The sequence below is a fragment of the Sinohyriopsis cumingii genome, chromosome 17, assembly GCF_028554795.1.
Source record: "Sinohyriopsis cumingii isolate HCF-2022 chromosome 17, ASM2855479v2, whole genome shotgun sequence".
NCBI lineage: Eukaryota > Metazoa > Mollusca > Bivalvia > Unionida > Unionidae > Sinohyriopsis > Sinohyriopsis cumingii.
Window position 1 is genome coordinate 13747886 of NC_142977.1, and position 10051 is coordinate 13757936.

A 10051-nucleotide genomic window follows, 5' to 3' on the forward strand; every position below is an offset into this window, starting at 1 on the left:
AAAGGCTACTTGGAAATATTTCTTTTCTCCAGTACTGTCATTTCATGAGGCTCTTTCGCCAGCCTCATGTGTATCTCTAAGAGAAGTACAAAATATGTGATGTGATGTGATGTGATTTTTGATTTTTAACGTAGCTTTAACAATTTTTCAGTCATATCGCTACGATGTCTGCAATGTGGCAGTTTATAGTGATGTCTAGCGCTGGGGCATCATGCCGCAGACATGTAGCATGATGTCCCACCCAGTCACATTATCCTGACACCAGGCCGGCCAGTCCTAACACTAACCTCATAATGCTGAACGCCAAGCGAGGCAGCTGTTAGTACCATTTTTTAAGCCTCTGGTATGACTCGGCCGGGGATCGAACCCACGACCTCCCGCATCCGAGGCGGACGCTCTAACCACTAGGCCACCGGAGCGGTTAGTACAAAATAAGTGATGCTTATACCAACTATGAAAGATGCAGACTGATGCTATTTATAACGTATCTAGCTTTGTAAAGTATTTTATCACGACATCAACTAGATTAATAATAAATAAAACAAAGGTGTTTCAAAATCAATAATTTCTATTGACATCCAAATTTTAATAGCTGAAAGAAAAATAATGCAGTCAAATCCAGTCCAATTTCAATCAAAGAAAATTAAACACTAACTGGTTCAAAGTCGAACACCTTATTCTCTTCAGTCCACAAGTTTCGACAAATCGTCATTTTCTCTCATTCTGCAGTTTTGTGTTGCTCTTTAAGAAATAGTTACAATCAAATAGCCACTTCTTCAAAAGAATCTAACTTTCAACTTCTTTTGATTTATCAAGTCTGTAGTTTGCTTTGTGAGATCTTCCCTTATGTCTATCTGCGATCCTTCAAAATTTTCCTCTTCCTCAAATGAGTATTCCTTTATGACCATCCGTGATCACTTCAATTGTTTCCTTTCCTTCAAATCATCTGGCCTCTTCATTTTCGAGACGAATGTATACATGACGAGTCTATTGACATTCTTGTCAAATCTGCCAGTTCGATGGACTATATTGATGTAATATCTTTTGAAGTCCATCCCACGTGCACTATTCAGTAGATTATCCACTCTTTGACCACACTGGCCAGTAGCCTACCTTTTGCCTCGGTCATCCACATCATGAAGTTTTACTGAATCATTTTAGGTGCATTGTTTTAACTCATTCAAATTGTCTTTCATCTTCGTGACAAGAGCTTTCTTTTGGCGAGACAAATTCGGATATACTTTTGTCTCGTTGCACTGCGTCTTTAGATCGCAAACTAGGGGCAGAATGTTTTACATTGATTGTTTCGACCTTTGTTTCAGTACCTTCGTTTCGCATATTATTTGTGTCCAGTTTCACATTTAATCACTCGTTTATATTTTTATAGCATATTCCAAACGTTTAAGAGCAAAGAAATTGTCAAATGCGAATTGTTTCTCAAGCTCTAATTGATAAATAGAGTTTTATAAGAATCAAACATTTTCTGATGTTACTTTGTTGTATTCATTTGCTTGGCTTCCACACTGTTTCCTACTTTCAAAATAAGGATGATGCATTGTGCAAGAAATTTCTCACATTTGTTAATCCCGTCAAAATTAAAACAAAAATAACACAGGGTATTCGATCCGATCAGTTTGAGTATCTTCCACACAAAAAAGAAGGAATAAGTACTTTAATTTGCTTTTAACGGCAATTTTAACAAATTATTGATATATCATGCAAATGAAATGGGGACTAAGCAATACAGTAGACATACTGTCGTGGAGTAAAGTGCTGAAACTAAACTTATTATGTTAAGTAGCAATTGATGATAAATAATGGTTTTATGATTAAATTACAGAAAATGTGGTACGTACCTGTCTCGCAGCAGATGAACTGGGTTGACAGAACTCAAAATGGTATAGCACGTTCGTTTTATCCTCTTTTTTTTAAAAAAAAGAATAGCTTAACTGACTCAACAGATGCTGATTGCGCTTGAATCACGTCACATTAAAAGCTTTCTCTGTTTACCAAGACAAGCATTTTCATTTTTATATTGGTACCAACGTGATTCAAATGAAGCAGTTGGTGTGACATCTTGAAATATATACTAATACATTGATTTCAATTTAGTCACGTGGTGTTGATTGTTGTTCGGAATCAGCTTTGATCTTTTTTCATTCGAAGTAGATTTATGATCTCGGATTTTTTCCACAAAGTAACAGCTGGGCACATAGATTGTGGTTAAATTTATCGTAAATGAATAGCAGCTGAGAACTTCATAACTAACCCAAGCTCATGGATTGGCTTGTATGGCATAAAAGAATTATAGCTTTGAAATATATATATATATATATATATATATATATATATATATATATATATATATATATATATATATATATATATATATATGATGTGATTTGGATTTTTAACGTAGCTTTAACAATTTTTCAGTCATATCGCTACGATGTTTGCAATGTGGCAGCTTATAGTGATGTCTAGCACTGGGGCATCATGCCGCAGGCATGTAGCATGATGCCCCACCCAGTCATATTTTCCTGACACCGGGCCAACCAGTCCTAACACTAACCTCTTAATGCTGAGCGCCAAGCGAGGGAGCTGTTAGTATCGTTTTTGTAAGTCTTTGATATGACTCGGCCGGGGATCGAACCCACGACCTCCCTAAGCACTAATCATTTAAAACAAACATTTGGATACGAAACAAACCTATTTACAATTTATTTAGTTATTGGTTCTAGTATACTGCTTTTTAAAATTCAAGGATTAAAGCGTCATTGGCTACCAACCAGTGAGAACACGAGGTCACCTTCTAGAAGCAGACCTCTCCAACTACTCATTGGTATGACCCCTGTTATGTAAATCTGCATTGTGTACTTAACGTTTGCCCATAATTGTATATATTGGTTATGTGTAGCATCTTTACATAGTTAACTTTTGTCTTTGATTGGAATTCAAGATCAGTCTTGTTTACAGTTAGGTTAGGTTTTTCTGTTGGAAAGTTACATTATAGGTAAAGAGAAAATCTGTATAAACAGGCACTTGATAAAAAATATTTCATTCCTACTTTAAGATTAATATACACGAATCCTTTCCAATTGTATTTGTGATTCGAGAATAATTATATATCGAAATTATTCATTGGAATTTATAAGTGCTCATTTACTTTGTATTACACGTTAGTTTGGACTTCTTGTGAATACATTCAAAGATATTCTGCATTGCGTCATTGTGGTACATCAGGACATTCAAGACTACTGGAAGTAATTGGGAGCATTCAATTCTTTTAGACTTGTGATAAAACGTTTAGGATTATTTAGGTTTATTCCACAATACTGTTAGTTTATTTTACAAGTTCGCTTTGTAAATTAAAGAAATACATTTTTTGTTGTTTTACTTAAATTGTTAGTTTAGTTTTCTTTTCATACTTATGTAATACATAGCGTCGTAACACCCCCTATTTAATAAGTATTCTTACACGGGCGATTGGAAGGAAGAGTGTCAAGTTTATCCTTAGTGTTTAGGTCAAGCCTGATTATCGATCAGACGAGCAGATGTGGCACTGTTGGGTGATTACCTCAGTGAGCTCATCCTTAAGACCATATCTAGGACTGAAGTGTGACTGAGAAAGTTTACCAACAAAGACTCGGGTGATACCAATTGCTTCGTGAAAAAGGACATATATCTAAGAGGACCGTCATCAACGCAGAAAATCACTACACGCGATGATTTGAATGGGTCATTCTTTCCGCCCTTGCCCCTGTCGAAAAAAATACCATTCATGTCAGCAATCACGGTAAGTATCTGGGAACACTACGATTTGAAGCTTAAAGTTTCGATGAAGGTCTCTGACACTACCTCAATCTCACCATTGCCGTCAGCGTCTTTGGATAAAGCTTTGAATAAAACTGTCAGCTATCGGACGATGCCAATCAGCGCTACGTATGGATAAAAGAACTTACCCGGTTAGTGTGTGGCAATTACATGCATAAAGATAGAAAGTATGTCTGCTTCCGATGCCTCTATGTTTGACCTTCTGTTTGTCCGATCTGACATTCTCGACAGCCACACCAAATACTGGATAGACGCAAGGCCACATGAGATCTCCTTGCCAGAACACGGAGAGAATAAGCTTTACCTTAAACACCACTTACATCAGATGACAGTATATTATGTTATCTATACTGATCTCGAGGCACTTAGTAATCGTCAGAAACCATTTAACATCACACGTCGATATACCGCATAGAATGTTGCCATTCTGACTGCCAAGGGTGTCAATCGGGAAACATATATGAACGTGTGGGATCATATTGATAAGAATCATCTATCCCCACCCATTGAAACGTTTCGCAGCACCATCAGTTGTACGTGTATATCTTTGGATGACTATCAGCATTCCCAGAAAGTATGGGGTATCTTTGGCTGTAAGACGACGGGATACTATCATAACCTTTACATCAAGACAGACGATCTTGCCGATATCTTTAAGGCATCTCGAGTCACCTCTATGAAGACACTTGTCATCAACCTCCCCACTACTTAAGTACATCAAAGATCAGCTGGGGAGCTCTGCTCAAAACCACAGGCGCAGACCTGGAGCTACTGATATATGTCGACATAAGCCTCTTTGTTGTAGGTCAGCGTTAGCAATCTCAATAGACTTCTTGCAGGATAAGGGATCGGCCGCCTTGCAGCTGCTGCCGACGTCGACCACTTGCATACTTGTATACGCACCTGACAACTTTGTCGTTCACCAGAAGCAAGTCGTGGTGGAGCTTTTCTTTGGGAGTCGTGACCTTAAGGCACGAGATGACGATTCTACGCAGTGCTGGTCAATAGATCAGCGACACAGCCCGTTTACGCAACCACTTACTAGAAGTGAATATCGGGACAATGGCGCCTATCCTTTATAGAGCCTCCGTCGCTCCAACCTACTGTTCTCATGTTCAGATAGCTGCATGCCCAACAGACGTAAGCGGGGCCTTCATTCCATCAGTAATGAATGTACACCTGAGCCGCTTTCCGCATGCATATCCCAGGATGGCTTATCGTTGTGGATCATGTCAAAGTTGACCTTGTTATGGTTGATCATGTTGTTTCTGGGGTAGTAGCACGCTGAGTCCATGCGGCAGATAGGCTCCTTGCCTGGCTTGCGATTGTTGGCGGCACCTAGCCGAATATCTAGAACGGTCCAGGACTCGCAATAATTGTTGTTTTTCGCTGTGATACTTGATCCATGGCAGCCTGGTAGTTTTTCCAAGATGGCAGTAACGTCGCTGGTATTGTTTATGCTGGATACCCCAAGAGTTTGGACATTTTCACACCGCACGCTCTACAGACACCAAGAGTGCTCGAGTACCATACTCCAGCACTAACATAAAGCGGTCATCAATGCTTCCGGTCTTTCCGCGACAGTGTAGGTGCAGTCCTCCACCAGTTATACTGGTCGCAATGTAAATCCTAGAATGTGCTGAAATAAATGGAGTTAATCTGACATCAACAAGAACAAAAACAACCAGATATATAAACTCGCGTTGACCCGGAGAGCTCTCCTCCATGCTAAGCCGCTACTGCAAAGCGAAGAGTGGTGTTGGATTTAATGTTTCTGTCTCAGCTCTGAAGGCCAGGAAAAAGAGGGTGGCTTTCTTTCAGTGCTGGCTCTCCTTCCCTCCCTTGCCAGTGCTGCCAAGGGAGAGCGATCCAAGCCTATGCGAACGATGACAAGGTAGCGGTCCTCTGAGCAGTCGATACTGATGCGTAAAAGGCTATGTGAGCTGCAGTCCATTGCTGGTCAAAAAAGTAAAGATACCTCGTCTAATGGCGGAGGTGATGAGGGACCTCTATAGATTTGACCTTCTGCTGCTCGCCAGGCCCACGAAACACTCAAACATTTACGTACTAGATGAGCTGGAGAGCCTGTCGAAGTGTAGAGGGCATAAGGCCGGCATCGCTAACTTCGAAACGTATCAGATCCGCGGTAGTCATTCGGTGGCGTTACGGGCAAAGCCTAATCGCTTACTCTGCTTCGACTAATATCGTCTCGCGTCGCCGCCAGATCCCGTTGCGTTCCTGCGTCAGGCTAGTATTAGCGACCCACTGACCCTTCTACTCACCTACTAGATCCTTTATGTTAAAAATGGCGACAGTCCAATCAAAGGTCACACATCCATCGAAGTGCTAAAGTCACTTAATCGCGCTGCTAGGTACGGTGCTGTCGCTGAGCCGCTGGTTGGTTTAGACACAAGGCAGATATAGAAATATGTACAATGCCAACAGACCTCTTCCGGTGGTAGTAGAAAGACAAAGCTATACTCGTGGCTCGCGCGATCTTATTTAGTAAGCAACGAAGACCTATCTAGCGGTGGCCTACATAAACTGCGTCAGAGAATCCGATTCTAATGGCCTGGTTTTATTCGCTGAAAACGTTTAAACCTAAAGATATCTGGCTTAGACCTTTCATCGTTGTTGACCCGCACGGCCTGTCTAGGGGTGCCAGGCGACCTCGCCATCGTCTTGGCCGATTGTATCTTGGGCATAGTCCGCGAGGCGTTCCGTTTCGTAATTAGGTTGTCCCCATTTGACCAGAAAATGCTGTCACAAAGCGGTGTTTAGAACCCTATGATAAAGACGAAAAACAGTACACCGATGAAGTCACAGAGGTAAAAAAATATATATATTAGTGAGTATAAGGCGGCTGCGAAAATGTATACTGATGACACAGGTGTGGATCGAATACTAGACCCTCGCGATATGATCGCGTTATGTTGTAAATTAGTTTCAGCAAATTACATTAAGAAGCATGTCGCCTTCCGTGTGGCAAATGCGCGTGTTAACCTAGCGGGACACTTGAAATGAAACTGCATCTATAGCAGCCCTTTCAGCCTCTCAAAACGCTGCGATAAAATATTATGTTAACAATTCCACCAACAATTAGGCAACACTCATTCTTGGCCTTCTGAAAACGAATGCGAATAAAATCTAGCGGTTAGAGACGGAGCAAGCAAAGACTATGCTGATACAAAAGACTGCGAACTGCAGGACTGTAGGTCGAAATTTTAACATTACATTTTTCTTTGTCCCTATAAACTGTCGACCCTTTTTTTTTCATTCACCGTTTCAACATTGCATCTTCTATTGTCCCTATAATCTGTCTACCCATTTCCCCCTCACATTTTAACAATAATTTTTTTCCTTTATCCTTATGTACACTTTTGTCCCTATTATATCTGTAAACATATTGATTAATCTAACATGGTATTTTCATTTGTCCGTTTTATCCCCATCTCCCGTCCGCATACAAGTCCATGGACCAATTTAACATAGGATTTCCATTGTCATTCGCGTGTTAATCTATGGGCTAATGTTCTGATCCGTATGCCCCCAAGTGACCCATACAACTAGTGTTATTACTCAAGCCAGCCAGACTGAGACTGAATGTTTTTTTTTTGTTTCGTTTTGTAAACTAATTACTGCAGTATACTTCACAACTATTTAGTGACTACATTTAATACATTTCCACCCTTTTACTCCAGATTGCCATTGTTATGTCATATTTCACTTATGCCCCAGACTGTTATTACCGCGTTCAATTTGCGTTTGTGTGTAAAGTGACATTCCATTGTTAAATTCTACTTTGGATTAAGAAACGTTTGCACTGTTTAACACGGAAGTCCCTATTGGATGTAGAATGGCTTCCTACACTGCCCTGGTGGGACTGGGGATGCGGTTAGTACGCTCCTCTCTGGCCATGTCCACTCCTGTAATGCTTTGTTTTCCATAGTAACGGGCATGTGGAAGGATAAGATGCTCGTTTTAAAGTATATACTTCACATCAATAACTGTAAATTGTAACTAGTAGTTACTGGCATGTCTTAACATGCGTTTTTTTTTTTAAATGCGCTATTTTTATTAATGATATACCATAAATGATGAAGCACATTTGGTCGTAGTTAGCCGGACAGGAAAGGGCCAGGCCGGGGAATTTAAAGATGTAGGGACAAGGTCTTTCGTCGACCAGGATATAGTAAACATTTTAACTGAATATATATCGTCTCTCGTCATTTCGCACTGTTCGTTTCTCTCTCTCTCTCTCTCTCTCTCTCTCTCTCTCTCTCGATTGATCGATCGATCGATCTTGACAGAGTAACAAAGCGCGACCACGACCATGTCGGCGACACAGCTGACTATCCTGCGACCAACTCTGCGACCTAGTCATCAACCAGGTCGGCGACTCTGAGACCAAGTTTATGACCCAGTCGGAGACTCTGCGACCTATTCAGCGACTCTGCGACCAATTAAGCGACACAGTTGACGACTCTGTGATCCAGTCGGCTACCCAGTTGACGATTCTGCTCCCAAGTCTACGACTCAGTCGGCGATACTACGACCAAGTCTGCGACACGGCCGGCGATCCAGACGACGATCCAGTGGACGACCCAGGGACCGAGTCGACCACCCAGTCGGCGACAACAGGACACCCAATCGACGACAAAGTGACTCGGTCGGCGATATAGTCGGCGACCACAGGACACTCAGTTGACGACTCGGCGACCCAGCAATTCAGTCGGCGATAATAAGCCAGGAATAAGACAGTATCACGCTGGGGTAGAAATCTGTCGCACTCTGGAGCACCAGTCTCCGTATAAATTCAACAGGGTACCACTCCAAATACAAAGACATATCCTAAATAATCTTAGATAGCGAGACTTGGAGTAGAGCAGCCGAAGAAGATACCGCTACAACACGCTCATCCCCTCCCACCAGAGCACCGTGGAACGCCTCTCTTGCCCCTAATCCCCTTCCGCCTTAATCCGGCCTTTAGCCAAATGCAAGTGTTTTCGCTCCGACGGATTTTGTGTGTGTGTACAGAATATGCTTTAGCACACTAAATCTAAATAAATACTGTATGTCTAAATTTAAAAAAAAGAACAAAACAGGAATTTTAAATGCAGTTATAAGCTCCCAAGCTGGCTCTCGATGAAGGCTAACCGAGGTGTTGGCAAAACAACCTTTATGCATCTATTAAGAACATACATTTGAATTTATCAGTGTGTCATTTTGCAATTTAAGTTTCATACATAGTAGGCGAATGACAAAAATATCTTTATACTTTTAAGTTAAAATTTACAAAAGGCCTCAGAAATCACTTGCTATTTTTACTCTCGTCGGTATACCGGGCTAATCTAGTTTACTCAGTACAATCGCGGTATCACGTCGAATCTGTTCTATGCGGTTCACGTCAGGAATAGTTGATTCTTCATCAAGAATGCTGGCTGTTTCGGACTATGGCTGATTGGAACCCAAATTACGGGCTGATTGCCGGTGTAGTGTTAAATTTTGACCCTCGTTGAATTCTGACCCTCCGGGTCTGCTTTTAACGTTGAAAGTTGACCCAGGGTCAGTTCTTAACGTTGAATTTTGATTTTTACAGTCGTTGAAAACTGATCGCATCGTTGAATTTTGATCAGATTTCCGGGTCATTTTTTAACTGATATTGTTTTAAGTTATGCATACATGAGTCTATGAATCGTCAATAAGGAAATGCTTAGTATGCATAAAATCAACAAAAGCAATGTAATGCAGTACATGTAGTAATGAAATTATGAATATAGTTATCTTCCATATTTGAAATGGATATAATGTAGTTTTATTTGTACTTCGCCTGCTGCGTTCCATCAAACAATCAATGATCCTCTTCGAGCCTTAACCAAACAAAATCAACCATGGGAATGGAGTGAAAAACGATAAAGCGTTTGAAAAACTCAAACAGAATTTAATAAAATAACGCAATAATAGCGTAATTCGATCCTAATAAGAAAACGCAATTACTTGTACATGCAATTCCTGTCGGTCTAGGCACATTATTAACTAATAATGGAAAGATTATTGCCTACGTCTGTAGAGTACTTTCAGATGTAGACCAACATTTAAAGAAAGACATCAGAGTAGTATAGTGGGACGATAGGGCGATAATGGGAATTAGCATTACAAACCACCCTGGGACGATATGGCGACAAGAGTTATAGCGACAATGGGAATTACCATTACA